The sequence below is a fragment of the Pipra filicauda genome, unplaced genomic scaffold, assembly GCF_003945595.2.
Source record: "Pipra filicauda isolate LSUMZ 115617 unplaced genomic scaffold, ASM394559v2 scaffold44_size3831614_pilon, whole genome shotgun sequence".
Classification (NCBI taxonomy): domain Eukaryota; kingdom Metazoa; phylum Chordata; class Aves; order Passeriformes; family Pipridae; genus Pipra; species Pipra filicauda.
Genome location: NW_024104587.1, coordinates 3,562,055 through 3,577,801, shown reverse-complemented (window position 1 = coordinate 3,577,801; position 15,747 = coordinate 3,562,055). Strand labels below are relative to the sequence as shown.

At 38.3% G+C, this 15,747-nt stretch overlaps 1 long non-coding RNA gene across 2 annotated transcripts in view; it reads right to left on the bottom strand.

Moving 5' to 3' along the window:
- Positions 1 to 15,747, bottom strand: part of LOC113987308 — a 226,652-nt gene that overhangs the window by 96,237 nt on the left and 114,668 nt on the right. For both annotated transcript variants that reach the window (XR_005565284.1, XR_003540488.2), the window contains exons 2-3: positions 752 to 819; positions 414 to 502 (exon numbers count right to left, since the gene is read on the bottom strand). This is a non-coding gene — a long non-coding RNA (uncharacterized LOC113987308). The remainder of the gene's footprint in view (positions 1 to 413; positions 503 to 751; positions 820 to 15,747) is intronic.

The following is a 15,747-nucleotide window of genomic DNA, read 5'->3' as shown; positions in this document are numbered from 1 at the left end:
AGATCACGCCTTTTGCATACTACCAAGATATCAACTGGACATGGGAAACCCACATGAGTTCTGAAATCAGGCTGGGAGATGCCAGAAACAATTGCATCTCACAGTTCTTTGACTCTCTCTCATTACGACCATGCAGGGAAAAAGCCATTATAAAATAGGAATGACATAGTTACATTACTCCTTTTCCCTTGGACTATTATTTTGTCTAGTAGGCTGTTGCTTTTTAGACTTTATATGCCTATTCAGCAATTCCATAAATAAGATTTTCATTATCAACATTGAAATCCCCAACAGTTTTCAGCTCATAATGAGGTTTTCACTGTTCTCAGGCAACGCTTGGAAAAGCCTTTTATATGATAAGACGAAGATGTGAGACAGACTGAGCAAGGTGTATGTGTTGCCAAAGGCATTACTTTCAAACAGTCCTCAGTTTCTTCACTCAAACAGGTGGTGATCAGGTTCTAGCAAAAACAGACTTCAAATTATTTCAGTCACTCAGCCACTGCAAAAAAAAAAAAAAAGGAAAGAAAAGACAAAAAAGAGCTGTTACCATAAGCTTCTTTACAGTCTCCAAAGAGGTCAACATAACATGTTTAGAAGAAAATTTCAAGTCTTTCATCGATAAATTATGGCTTCCTGTGGGATTTTTCTAACAGTCACCCCCACCCTCTCCCAAGTTTAAAAATGCTAATGCTTAGGAAGCGTGGAAAAAAATAAGATTTTTGAAATGACATAATGAATTAATACATACCATAAATGGTTCCCAACATACACATACACAAATCCAAGTATTGGTGAAGATAAGGAGCTCCCAGAGTGCTGAGAAAAGAAGATAAAAGAAATGTTCAAGCAAAACTGCAGTATCTGAACAGATTATTTGAGAGGAGAAAGCAAGTGTGGTTCAGATTTTATAACTGCCTCTTTACCACACAGTGACAGTGTTCTGGATTCATATACCAACAGTGAAATGTGGGACCAAATTTTGCAGTGAAAGCCAGTCTATATTCGAGGGAGACAAAATATTTCAAATTTAAGCTGAACTTGCATGCTTAACAGCCTAATGAGCATTGGAAAGGTCACAAGAAATACAGGAACCTTATGTGACACTATTTTGTAGAAAGGTCAGACATTCTCCTTCAATTAAAATTAAGATGTATTTATATCATTCATACTTTGCATTAAAAAGCAGAGGCTTGGTTCCAGGAGCTGAGAAACTACAACGATCCCTTCTGTATCTGACTTATTTTGAGATGCCAAAGTACTCTTGTGGAGTGGGAAGAGGTGAAGGGGATAAGCAGCCAGTGAAAGGCAAAGGAGCTCTATGGCTTCTCTACCATTTACTAGAGACCGAATGTATAGAGGGCCCAGACCCAAAAAAGCAAATTTGTGCCCATGAAGGTTTAAAATATCCATATAGGGCAGTCTGATGGTGGCAGTAATGCTGTTTTTGAATGTCTAAAGTCACAGTGAGTTTTATGGCTAAATGCCACGATGCTCTTTGAAGATTTAAGAAGCGTTACATTTCATTTGAGATAACATGCTTTTGGAGTTGAATGGCGAGTTCCATAAATTCCTCTTGGATAAAATCTGAAGTAAACATCACAAAGTTTTGCATGGGTTTCTTGCAATTTGTTTTGGAGCTTTTGCGTCAAAGGGGACTGGAAAATGGCTGGCAATGTTTTATTTCACTTATTAAACATCGTTTTTGAGCATGCAAGTCTAAGCAAGACATGTTTGGAGAGCACGACTGTGCTGCAGTTTTTTCTGGAATAAGTGGTAGTTTTAATTAAAACAATTATACAAGTCTTTGTTTTCTTCAACTTGTTTGATTTAGTTGGTTTCTTTAGCAACAAACAAAGCTTTCATGGCTTCTTCACATTTGCACAGAATATTAATGTGGCTGCCTTTGATTTCTTCTTAAGTCTTGTAGACTTAAGCAGTGTATCGGCATTTAAGTCTCAAAGGCTGCTAAGATTCCATGAGCAGCAGAGATGAGGATGTGGGTATCCCTGCATGTGGGTCAGGACAATCCCAAGCACAAAGGGCTTCATGTGATTCTATGTTTCCATGTGATGCTTAGTAACCCAGCTGGGGCAAAATGGGAAGACAGAGGGCAATCTTAGGTTGCAAAAGGCTACTTCTGTCTGAGAATTTCAAGTTTTGCAATCTCAGCAACCTTCAAAACCTTCTGATCCACTTTATAGTTAGCTCAAACTTACGGAAAAAATAATTTTAGAGTGGTGAATTGGTTTTTTTCTTTACAGTTTCTTATTTTCTTCCTTATTTTTTCAAACATTTTTGATCAGCTCTACTACAGCACATCAGGTTTTCCATTGAAACATGTATGCTTGTGTTTAAAATATTAATTCATTTATCTTCAGAAATGTTGACACAAAAGATAAGAATCAGTATTAAAAAGAACTGTTTTAATTCTGTTGCTTTTCAAAAGGAAAGGGAGCTTAAAAATGCATTTCTCTCTGAAAATGCAGGTTCAGATTTTGGCTCACATCTGAAATAAAAGTAACAGTGGTATTTAGTTTCACATCACATAACTCTGTACAGTTTATCCCAACAAAAAGAGTAATATAAATGGTTGGGCATCATAGTTGGGCCTCAGAGGTGACATTTGGGGTGGGGTGAGCAGAGTGTGGCAGGCAGTGCTGGGAGTGTCCCAGTTTGACCAGCATGGAGGGTTCAAATCCACCATGTGCCAGGGCAAGAAGCTCACAGATTAATCTCCTGCTTCCTAAAACATACCTTCTCTTAAAATTCATCATTTAAAAGATCTATTTAATTTATGCCTGTCGCTCTTTTTAACATACATAGCTAAACTTTCATATTTTTTTTCAGCTGCTTATCCAGAAAACAGTACATTTTCCTTTCTTGAAGCTGTAACTTAATAAAAGCCAAACCGTTTCTTTGCAAAGAGTTACAGCTCCTCCCAGATGAGTACATCTAGGTCAGGTTTCAGCCTGGCATAAATATTTTATGTTTGAGAACTAAAGGTCTCCAGAAATTGGGGTTCGTATTGGAACGCCTGACGTAGCCTCGACCATACCAGCACATGCGGGTGCTTGCTTTAATAAAAAAGCCCTTAATCTCATTTGGCTCTACCTCACTGGCAGCTTGAAGTACTTGAATCAAACAGTACAGCTGTGAATTGTGACACTGGCTGGATGGAAGCCCAGAAAACTTTTCCCAGAGAAAACCCTTGAGGGAGGGGAAAAAAAGAAAAAAAGAAAAAAAAGAAAAGAGAAAGAGAAAAGGAAGAAGGAGGAGGAGGAGGGAAAAAAGCTTCAACAACCAAAATACAATAGAGCCCAAATACAAAAGCCCCCAGGCAAACTTTGCCCCCCTCCAACCTGAACCGGAAACCATCCAGACAACCAAAAGATAAATGGAATTCTTCTTTAAAAAGTTATTTTGTAAGGTAGAAGGGCCAACCTGAGTAGTCCTGAGCAATGGCCCCAGTCCATATTTTCTGCACAACAGCAAATAACCAAACTCCAGCAAAGGAATAGGAAAGCTGAATTATACCACTCTTTGAAAATCCATTTAAAAGAAAAGGGAGCTTTGATTTTTGTGAGGGAGAAGAAAAATATCTAACTGAGGAAATTAAAAGAGGGTTGGAAGCACAAGTGCCATAAACCAGACCTAGCACAAGTGCTCTTGCAGTATTTATAATCTTATTTTTGCTTGAATCCTGATGATGATACCTTCCCCTAAAGCAAATAACTGAGCAATAAGGAAAAACAAAACAACAAAACCATAGAAAGCACATCTGAATGGAAGGAAATATTCTTTTTTAGAAGGCAGCAGCCGTACTCTGGAGTCATAAGGTCAAGAGGTGAATTTCTACTGAAGGAAAACATTAGCGCTGGATATTTCTCATCTGTCAGTCCCATTAAATAACATTTTTTAAGGACTCAGGACTGTGCATTGCGCCTTTCTTCAAGTTAGCAGGATAATAAAGATTCTGTTGCCTTTTGCAGATGTTTAAAGACATGATGTGAAAGACAAATTCTCCAGCTAAAACCCTCAAGAAATGTCACTTCTGTGTCTTACTGAAGGAGCTCCAGCACATTCTCTACATAAACATCTGCCGGAAACATTTCAAAAAGGAGGTTGTTTAAATAATGGCTTTTGTAGGCTCAGTTTGGTGGTTGTTTTTTTTTTTTTTTCTTTTTTTAAAGAAAAGAAAATGAATTTGTGGAAAGTTCCCACTTCCAAAGCAACTTTCCTTTGCAAACATGCTTCAGCTAGGATGATCTGAGGAAGCAGCTGTAAAATGAAGAAGAAACATTGAAAATATTGCTTCAGAACATTCCATATCAATCACACCTCAGAGACATTCATAAATCAGCACTTTCTTTGACTTCAGGAAGTTGCTGCTCTTCATTGTTATGCTAACTTGTTTGTGACAATTATAGCAAGGCTCTCTTTACATAATAATTGGATTTTTCTATTAAATTTAACATACAAGGGGAAAAAAGACAAAATAATAACCAACATTCTGTCACAAAGTGGTACATTTGTGGCATAAACTGAGGAAAGGAAAAAGAATGGAAAGCAATTCGGTTTATAGGTTTCTTTCTGTAATTTGACCCTTCATCTACGTGACTAACACACATCTACCTCCACTTCTCCATCCTTAAATGTCTGCCAGAGTGCTGGGTTCTGCAGTAACTGTGGCTGGGTACTAAAGTGGGCTTAGATTTTGGATGGATTGATCTTACTTTATGTTTATTAGAAGAAATTCCACACTTCTGGACGCAGTAGTTCTATTTCAAACTGACAGAAGTCAGAGACACTTGGAAACCCCTCTTGGGAAGTTGCCCTATTGCCAAATATAAGGGTGTTTCTTCTAACAAGGACTATATATCCATGTTGTGAATTGGGGCTGGTGGTGGGGTGGTGTTTAATGCAGTCAATTAAAAGCTTCATTAAACCTAGCAGATTCCACATAAGAAAACTGGCAAGGATTTTGGAAATGATACTGTGGGTGTGCAAATGCCATTGGATGATTAATATTGTCATTCTAACATACAATGCTGTAGGGAGAGTTTTCACAAGAAATTTTATTATATAGAATATGGTTTTAGGATTAACATCAGATGTGTGACTGCTTCTTCAGGATAGAGATGGAGAATGATGAATCTACATCAACTTATCTGATAAGCAGTTCAGACCTTCCACCTCCTTAACTAAGAGAGAGTGCAGGGAAGTGCTGCCAGGTACTGTGGGGAAACAGAAGAAGTAAAAAATAATCTGTTACAGTATTAGCAAGTAGTGTGGTACAGTATATTTTATACTCAGGTCAAAATCAGGAGAACAAAACAGGTATTGTCTGGTTGGAGACCTCACTAATGGCACAGCTCAAGCAAGTGATTAGGAAAGAAAAGAATCTTCCACTTTTGCAGGGCTTTTCCATCGCTAATGCCCATCCCTCAGTGTTATCTTCATCTGTGGATTTACACACAGTATACAGAAAAATCACTTTCAGAAAGTCCTTGATAATTTCTTCGGTAAAGTTCTCAAATGTAAGTGAAGCTATTTTGGCAGAGATATCTCTGAGGGAAAAGAGTTCCAAGAGGCCACATATTCATTGTTATCCTCTGGTTCTGGCTTTTTCTGGTGCTTGTCAGTGACGGCTCCATTGCTTAACATCCTTATTTCTTGTGCTATGCATAAAAGGTCCTTAAGTGTTAACCAACATACTCCTTCCTTTCTTCCTAAAAACCAAGAGAGGTGAAGACCCGATTTCCTTCTTGTTTAACATCTCTGATTGTCTCAAAGCTTACAGAGAGAGGAAAACTGCTTTCCAAGCTTAAATAAGGTAGGTGCAGAAAACCAGCAATATTTTCCAATTGTTTCTTATCTGCTGGCGATTTCTTTCACAAGTCACTAACAATTGTCTTTCTTGATGATTAGTTGCTATTGTATATCAGCTTGATTTTTGTATTCATATGCTTTCACAAAAAAGGTTGAAAGTTCAGCCTTTCCCACTTTTCCCATCATGTAATAAAACATCTTCCGTGTGATCTTAGCTCCCAGAATCCCTCGTGGCTTTGACTTCACTGCTGGACACAACCTTGTAAAATTTGAAGTTCACTGGGTTTGTGAAAAAAAATAAAGCCCTTCATTTGTGTGTCCCTTACAGATGCATCAAGAAGTCTGTGTGATGCAATATCCTCAGGCTAAAAGTGAGGCTAATTTTCTCTGTATGAAAATTATAAACATCTCATTTAACATTTCCTTTAATTAATCCATTTGCTTTTGTAGAAAATGTATTTTTATATTTAGTGATAAGAAAAATGAAAATAACTATCTACGTAAGCTTTTAGAACATATTCTAGGATTTAAATGGAAAGACATCTGAATAATTCTGTGTAGGGGTAACTTAAGTAATAAAGGAGAGGGAAATTGATTCTTTCACCCTTTCCTACAAAGGAGCAAAGAAGGTCTTGGCTTCTTGCTAATTTTACTTAAATGGTGATTGCTGATATTTACTCTACACTTTCTCTTAAAAAGCCCCTCTAAACTGTACAAATCTCCCTGCACCACTCTTTATCACAGCTGATAGACACCAGCTGTACTGTAAAACGAGAACTTTCTGAACAGACAATGATTATCTGTCAGTGGATAATATCCTGTTCTGAATCACTAATGCCCCTCTGCAGGTTCAACGATGGGATATCAGAACAAGCTTAAGCATGAGCTTAAATATTTGCATGCAATGAAAGCTGTGTCAGAAAGATGTCTGTGTTAAAATATTTGTGATAATGATTTATTTCGAGGACTTTTCTGCATAGTTTAGGACCCAATCATTTTGTGGAACATTTTACCATTCTGTGTAAGATTTCTGAGAGCAAGCCAGGCAGGGAATATACCTTTTTATTAGCAGAGTGGGTGTGATCTAGACAGGTGTAGTTTGATCTTTCCCACACTGACCTTCACATAACTTCATATCTGACCTGAATGAAGCTCTGCCTCAGGGGTAAGAAACAACTTGCTCACGGAGAAGAAAATGATTATGCTGCTGAGTTATGTGATGCAGCTTTATGAAATGGAGTGTATTTTGGGTATTTGACTACAAAGCCTCATGTTTTCACAATTATGCAGCGTATGCGAAGGCCCATTTCATTCACAGAACCCAAGGGGATGATACAAAGCTTCCTCTATAAACACAGGTTACAGCCTATTCACAAAGGTGCTGCATTGGTTCTTTTGTTTCATTAACTGCCATACTCTAATTGTTAATTTGTGGCTTCAATGCAAATCACAGCATTTTATCCCAGTAAGCAAAATTAGAATAGTTTTAGATTTGCACTTGGTGCTGTGTGAAAATGCCAAATCCCAAGTGTCAAGTTTGGTTCTCATGTTTTTGATTTTCAGAGACCTTTTTTAGTTGGGAAAGAAATATATCCCAATCGTTAGAGTTTGTAGGCTTATTTTACTATGAACAAATTTGTTTCTCTTTCACATTTCTGGGAGGCAAGAATAGTTACTTTTACAAAAAAGAAGAGAGTTGGGAACTTCAGCTTGCATAATTCCTCTGGATAAAGGATGCTGCATCTGTGTAGCAGCAGTTTCAGGTTCCAAACACTCTCCTGCATATGACATCTGACTAACACAAAGAAGTCAATGAAAGGCCTGCCACTTCTACAAGCAAGAGCTTTACTATCCAAGGTAAAGGGCCAGGATTGTAGCAAGGGCTGTCAAGGACTAAAAATCTTTTGGCCTTTGGGCCCTTCTTGCATTTCAGTCAATATGAAGTTTCCCTGGCATACACAGATACCATGGTGATGGCTGCATTAGTTTTTTAATTGCCAGATGTTTCAAAAAACTCTTTGAAGGAGTAGGCAGAGAAGGAAGATGATTGAATTTAAAAATGAGGGAAAAGAAGCCCTCAAACTTTCTCAATGTATTGATATTCTTCAAGGCAATGAGGGTGAGATGAAGGAGAGGGATAGAAGAAAAGCCATTACTATGTTTAGTTCCAGAAATTCTTCAATTATTGCTAGAAAAGCCATCTAAAAAGCACTTGAAATTGGTGATGTGTGCTGTTTACACTCTTTGGGAGAGGAGAAAAAAAATCAGAACAAAAACCCAAACATCTTCTCTAAAGAAGGGAAAGGTTAGAAATTATTTGTGCTGCATTGATCAATTTACCCGAGTTGTCTTTCGATGGATTGTATTAATGGAACTTCATTTTCTTTTATTCAGCTGCTGGCCAATTTCTCCTTGACTCTTAAAAAGATCAATGAACACATCTCACTATCTTTGTGCAAAATGAGCTTCTATTTTTTCCTCAAAGTTTAAGGGACTTTATTATTTTCATTTGTAATGGATTTTTCTGTCTCCTTTTTCTTTCAGCCCCTGTTGTGATTTCTCTGATGTCTACCTATTCTTTCTTTTTCATGGATTTTGTCTAAACTACTCAGGTTTGCCATTCTGTAGGGTACCTGCAGGTAGGAAGTTATGTCTTTAGGTCCAGTAATGTACAAACACTTAAGATTACTCACAGCTCCTTCTTTAATGCTGGTGTGAATTGGAGGAACCATCACTAAAATGAGACTAGAATGAGAGCGTGTTGTTTGAGGAAATTCAACCAGCCATGTCAGTGAACTGAACTGTACTTGTAAACAGTCTCAGTAAAATCAATCAAATATTACTCAACACGAGAAAGGCTAACAAGGTATGGCCAGACAGAGTTAAATTTAAGCAGCAAGTGCTCTTTGGTTTGTTTGGGTTTTTTTGTGTCGGTGTTGGTTTTTTTTGTTTGTTTGTTTTTTGCTGTTGTTGATTTTTTCTGCCTTCCCCCCCCCCCCTAGTTTTGACTGACTGTAACTACTTTTAATCCTATATTTTCATTTTGGAACATAAATGACTGCCCTTTAAATGCGGCTCGTCTGGGATCTGCTCTTTGTTTATGAACATAAAACACATGTCACTTAAACAGCAATGTAATGACTTTGTGTGTCAATTCTTAGTTCCTTATACACTGCAATCTTAAACTCTGCAGAGAAATTCAGTAATGTGCTTAATCGTAATTTTGCCACAAATCCAGTCTCTTTCATGAAATGTTGATGAATGGAAAAAAGCCAATCCCAATAACTTTCCAACTCTATCAATAAGAAGAATTTTAATTCTGCCAGAACTTCTAGCACTGAAAACTGTATTTGTAAAAGCAACCTCTCTTCCCCAGCAATGCTTAAATAATTCCTGGGAAAGGAAGTCGTTAACACGAAATTATTAAAAATGACTCTGTTTCATTTCAGAAAAGCTGAAATATTCCACTCTGATTCTTATTTTAAAATTTAAAAAAAAAAGAGTTTGAAATGACCATTTGAAATGTACTGCTGTGGTAAAGTCTTTGTAAAGACATTTCTGAATTTACTAATGACATTTTGTTGAAACTGATCTGCTCCCATAAGACATTGTGATTCAGGCAAAATGGCATTCACTGAGTCAAAAAGCTTTCAGTGAACAGTATTTAGCCTATAGGAACACTGGAAGTTACCGTAATTCCCATTATAAGAATCAACATTTATAGGCCTTGCTGAAGATGCCTGGGACTGCTTCTCCTAAAGTAGAAACAGGACATGTTAAGAGGGCTCAGTGTTTTGGCTCTTCCAGACCCATATCTGAAGACTGGGGCAGGAACTAATGATTTTTAGGGTCCTTTCCAACCCAAATTATCCTATGACTCTATGATTTTATGTTTACAACTTATATCCACCCAACACCTAGAGGGTTTAGCAATGTGCACAGATTCAGTAAAGAAAAGGAGTAAAACAACAGGTTTGCCTTCTGTACAAAAACATGGTTTAAAAAACAAAGACAAAACTCTCATTCCAAAATCCCAGAATGCCTGAAGTATTTCAGAAGTGGCAAAAGGAAAAGAAAAACGCTTTGGCAGTATTGTCACTCTCCATTTTCCCCATGCACAATCCTAGTCCTATATGCAACTCCTGCCTCCCTTTGGCTGCTGTGCTGCTGTTAATAAGCATGTGCTGTACATTTGGCAGGATTTCCACCTTCCACTTGCCATTTATTCCTTTTACAACCTCTGTTGTTATAGGTCTAGTGTAGCAAACTGCTGCTTTATGGGAATTTGCAGCCCACTTGACATATGGTACAGGATCACCGGCCAAAATGGCAGCAGAGCACACAGGATTTTACAACCCAAGTTCATTATCTGTCTTGTTCCAGGACTTATTTTGGCCTGTGCCCAATAGGAGCCTAAACTCCTAATCATATGATAGTAAGACTGGCTCCTCCACATATTTGTTGGACATCTCAATGGCTTCCACTCTTCTTGGAAGCAATAATGGACTGTGCTGGCATTCCCTCCCCATGAGCTGCCATGGCTGAGGGGTGTCAGCCTCTGCTTTTTCTCTCTGCTGGTGATCTTGTGACACTGAAACCATGTTGCTGCAAGTCTTCCTGTGCTAAACTTTCTGTATTTCTCAGAGTTGTGTGACTGATGGGTCAGGTCAGGGAAATCTCCCTTCCAAATGAGCCTGTTGAGGCTCACAATGTGAGCCATCAACATCATGACTGGCAATGTGGATTCATCCTAGCACTGGCACTGCTGCTCTTCTTCAACCAGCAGTCAGAGCAGTTTTACCAAGTGAGCATCAAATGCGCAAAATTCATTCAGATGCAATTTTTAGGTTAAATATTCCAGCTTAGGTCTGTTTTCACTGGAAAGACAGCAAGTTGAACTTTTCAACTACCCTTCTTATTTTCTTTCTGCTCAAATAAGAGTGAATATATTTAAATTGCATAACTACACACTGTGTAAAAATCTCTTCACCAGGTTCTCTGGCTTTCTTGCCATGGGTATTGATGACATTTTAATTTAGACACTCTGCTATGGGCGTTCTGTCCCTCACACTGATTGTCAGGAGAACCACATGTCACTTGTGAATTAAAACATTCCAGTGGAGACATTCACAGCACAAATCATTAGTTGCTCAATTTGATTCAAACCAGAAACATCTATCTCAAAACTTCTGTGTTTCTAAAGGGCGGCATGTCTGTCTCCCTTCCACCATGACCCCAGTGAAACGTTGGCTTTCTGCAAAGTGTTTGAGGCCCCATTTCAGCTAAGGCTTCCCACTTACAGCATGAGTCCACCCAGGAAACTGTACAGAGCTGTGAGCCTGATAAATAAGACGAGCAGTGTTTTAAATTAAAAAGGAAAAAAAAAGGTTTCTCAATAAAAATACTGTGTGGTTAAGCAAAGTTAATAGCAGAGACAGGTAACACAGCCAGGCTTTTTCCTGGCATCACGTATGTGCTGCATCCCAGGCTTCATCAATATCCACAGATTCTGGATTGTTGCTTCCGTGTACCCCAACTCCTTACGGCTTTTATTCTCTTCCTTTCATTTTCTTTCATTCTGGTTTCTCCTTATTGTTGTTGCTTCTTTGAAAAGATCAATGAACAGGTCTTACAGTCTTGGCGTAAAAAAAGCCACTATTTTCCTTTAAACTTTAAAAGAATTCATTATTATTATTATTTCTCGTAAGAGGGATGTTTGTATCTTCCTTCTTGCCTGTAGCCCCCCTGCAGCTAAACTTTCTGATGGTGCTTTGTGTTTAAAAGAGAATTAACTGCAAAGAATGCACAATTTGACTTAAAACATATTGATATTGTAAAATGAAGAGCCATTTAATGAATTTTTTGTCCCCAGTGAAGAACCAGTGTAAGGAACAGTAGGGGCTGCAAACAAGACTGAAAATGGCACTTTAATGGCAAAATGCATTTGTTTGAACAGTGTTTCCCTTTTTTAATGATTTTACAACATTTTGTCTCCTTTGTTCTCTTCATTAGCTGTCTGTGACCACAAACACATTTCAGTAAGAAAGGTAAAAAAATAAAACCATCCATCCAAATGCTTTTGACAACAGAAAAAACACCTATTAGTACATGAAAGCACTCCAGTTGGTTGGTGTCCTGTTTTGGACACACAAGAAAACCCACAAAAACAAAATCCCAAATGACCAAAACTCCCCAGCAAGCTCTTTGCCTTGCAAAATTTTGCTTCCTGCCCATGAGAAGAAAGTAGGGCCTGGAGGAGGGGAAGTTGTTGACAGAGAAGATGCCATTAATATTTCTGGAATTGCAGGAGCATTGATACAACTGTTATTATTATAACAGCACTTACAAGCACTGTTGAACGTTAGGGATTGAAATACTGGTAGCTGTGTTTGAGGCTTTATTTATTAATGCCTGTAAAATGCTTTGAGATCTTCAATTACAGGACTTTTACAGAGAAAACTTTTATATTGTCTTTAGCCATGCTGGCCTCAATCCTCAGCTGAAAGTTGATAAATACAAGGGCCATACTGTCCTGTAATGTAAGTTAATGAAAAATAACCACAGACTTCTCTAACTTACATTGTTGTAGCTACTTGCATCCACTGGCTGGAGTTCCTTAGGGTACACTGTGTAAGGGTCAATCAGAGCATCTATTTTCTTATCATACTGCTCCAAAACCATGATGCTTCTCGCCAAAAAATGAATTTTCTGTCTTCCACCCCACTGGCTCAATTCACCGAAGGATGTCAATTAGTACAACTCCAGAGCCTGCTCAATTCCATGCCCTTGGGGTGCTCTCAGTATTTGTTGCTCTGTCCCTGTGCCACCTGTGCTGCAAGGATGTTCCCAGGTTGTATCAGTACAACCTCATATCCCACCACCCTTTCCAATCCATGCCCTCTAGTTGTGGGAACATGGCCTTGTGGTTGTGCAAACCTGGTTTGGTAGTGGCAGCTGTAAAAATAATAGTTTTTAAAAATAATAGTACTTTGTAACAAGTTCTTTTTACAGATCTTACTCTGGACCTTTTCAAGATCTGTCCTCAGCTTGGTGAGTGGCTGTTCCTTCCTCCTGTTCCCATTCCATCAAGCTGGAGAGACCTGGAGGTTCCCACCCCATTAGCTGAAAGCTGTCCTGTCTCCACCACCTCAACCATTCTCTGTCCTCTGATCCAGTCAATATTTCTTTGGCAGCACAAGCTTCCCTGGAATTTTCTCATTACTGTACATGGCAAAGCCAAAAGTCATTAATATGTGAGATATTCCACAGAGCCTTTTTGGCAAACCCAAACATGGCACATATTTAATAGCAAACCATTTCCAAAGGAGCTGAATGTTTTAAATAGAATTATTTATACTGTCTCCTTTTTTCTCCTCCCTACTTGCAAAGCCAAACTACCTTAACTTGCCAGAAGTTCATTTCTCCAGACACAAGAGTAAGGGGAAGTATTTTAGAAACTTTAGATAAATGTCTCCTCTACTTAGTCATTTAATATATAACAATTTGAAGACTCAGTATCTCAGGACACACCAGAATGAGATGAAAGCTCTAACTGCAGGAATATGGGACAGTTGTTTTGGTATTGACAGTGGGTAGCAGAAGACACTGCTTGGATTTTCTGGGAGAAGGGGAAAGGCTCCTTCATTCTGTGTTTGTTGTATGTTGCTGCTCTCTGTAACCATGGCTGGGGTTTTCTGCTGTAATCATGGAAAGGACACGAGAAAATCTATATCCAACATACGTGCCCGAAGTGTCCTCCAGTTTGAAATGTTCCACCATTTCAAGGGAGATTTATTGACCTTAACATGGGAACAGCAAGCAAGCCAGGCATCATTCTCCAAAAGGGGAAGGCATTTTCACTACAAGTCTAGAGATGAGGGAAACCCACCCCTGCCTTTCCTGTGTCAGCCTCCCCTGGCACATCAGGCTGCAAATCTACATTAACTTGCAATTCCAGGTGTCATTTTGGGAGTATATATGTATGTATATAGGGAGGGAGGGGAGAAATTTTTCCTTGTGTTTTATTTTTCCTTTTTTAAACTACATCCTAAGTTGTATAATATTAACAGAGGCTTGAAACAACACCTTAGCACATTGGAAAGGATTAGTAGCCACCATATTAGGGTGACAATGTAATGAAATAACAACAAATTATTTCAAAGTTTTCCAGTTTTCAAGATGTCTCCTCAATCTATTAAATTAATTACTATTCTCTAAGTTTTTAAGTTTTTTACTCAATTTTTAAAGAGAAAATCTTTAAAAAAAATAGCTTTCTGCAACAATCAAGGGCATATTTAGATCCTGACTCACACTTGGACATTTTATAACTGATTGATAAATGACAACTTGCTGTTTAAGTACAATGTGATTAACAGTAAATAATATGTGATGGTTGTCATAGGCAATGAATGAAAAGAAGTCATATTTACTCACCATCTACAATACTTCATATCTACTTATAACAGACTAATACTTCTCCTGTAATAAATAACCATAACAAGGCCATAAATCATCATTAAATGAAAGCACTGTTTTAGAAAGCCAAACTCAACATTACATGTTAGAAAAAGATTTTCAGCTTTTCTTAATAATAACTTGGTATTTAGTTTCTTCAGTCCCATTTACACTGCTGATTTTTCCTTAGCTAAATTCATTGAAACGTTAACATAACTACATAGGCTTTATCTACTAATGAAAACACCATCAAACATCTAAGTCCCAGTTGCATAAATGGGTTTCTTGCCTGAAATTAGCTCTGAGCACACAATATTATCACCTTTTACACAGGCAGTATGTTTTTAACATCCTGAAGGCTGGTCTTAGACTGGCTACAACCTCCTACTCCTGACCTGTTGTGTGGGGTATTCATTCAGTGAGCTGCTGCTGCTTTAAAACCACCTGCCTTAAACTTTCATACCTGTTCTGTTGGTCTAACTAACAACTGATTAAAAGAAATAATTAGATAACACAAAGTTTTATAAACCTGCAGCATGGTTGGTAGGATGCTAGTTGTGTCCCTTTGCCCAATCAGACCTTGTACATGTGACACAGTATTGAGATAGGGATATATGTGCTTGATGATAAACCTCTCAAACACTGAAATTCTGCAGAGGCTTAGCTGAAGGAGGAATGCAGTACCTCACCCTGTGGTCCATCATGACTGAAAACATTTTTGGCTGGATGAGGAATTTTGAGTTTTAACAGTCTTCTCATTAAAACATTCTGTAGATAAAACTCAGTGCTATCCAGTGCTCCAGGGCTCTCTCTGACTGATCCAAGAGCTTTTGTTTACGACACAGACACCAATTGATTTACACTTTTTGCTTTCAGCAAGCCTCTCATGAAGAACACAGTGACATGCTGAAGTGCCAAAGAAAGAAGGAAGGCACACTGATGAAAAACAGACATTGCAGCCATTAGCATCGATCAGCGATTGATCAGTGTATAAGCAAGCAAAGAGGTACAGGATGATTATTGTGTATAACAAAACCTCATTTAATCTCGTTCAAAAGGTGTATTTCCTGTGAAGAGGGTCTTTGGTTGGGAGGCACAAACTTCATTAGCACAAACCCAAGAGTCATGTGAGGAGCTTTGTCTTGGAGATTATGGCGGTCCATCCTTGTGCAGACAGGAGGATGTGAACACATTTTTCAAATGTGATGCATTAGTCAATCAATAGCTTCATGTCAAACAGGACTTTACCTATGTCCTTTGCTTATTTAATTAGATATTTTTCAAGACTGGTTAAAACCACATCACTACAGGAATATGATTGATTTTGGAGAATGAGTAGGGGAAGGAGAACAGCTGAGAAAGAGCCTGGTCTTCCGAGGTGCTGGGGATCCTGCACATGTGATGGATAACAAACCTTTGTGTTCAGTCAATAGCACTGGTTTTGTTATGAGCAGGTTCTTC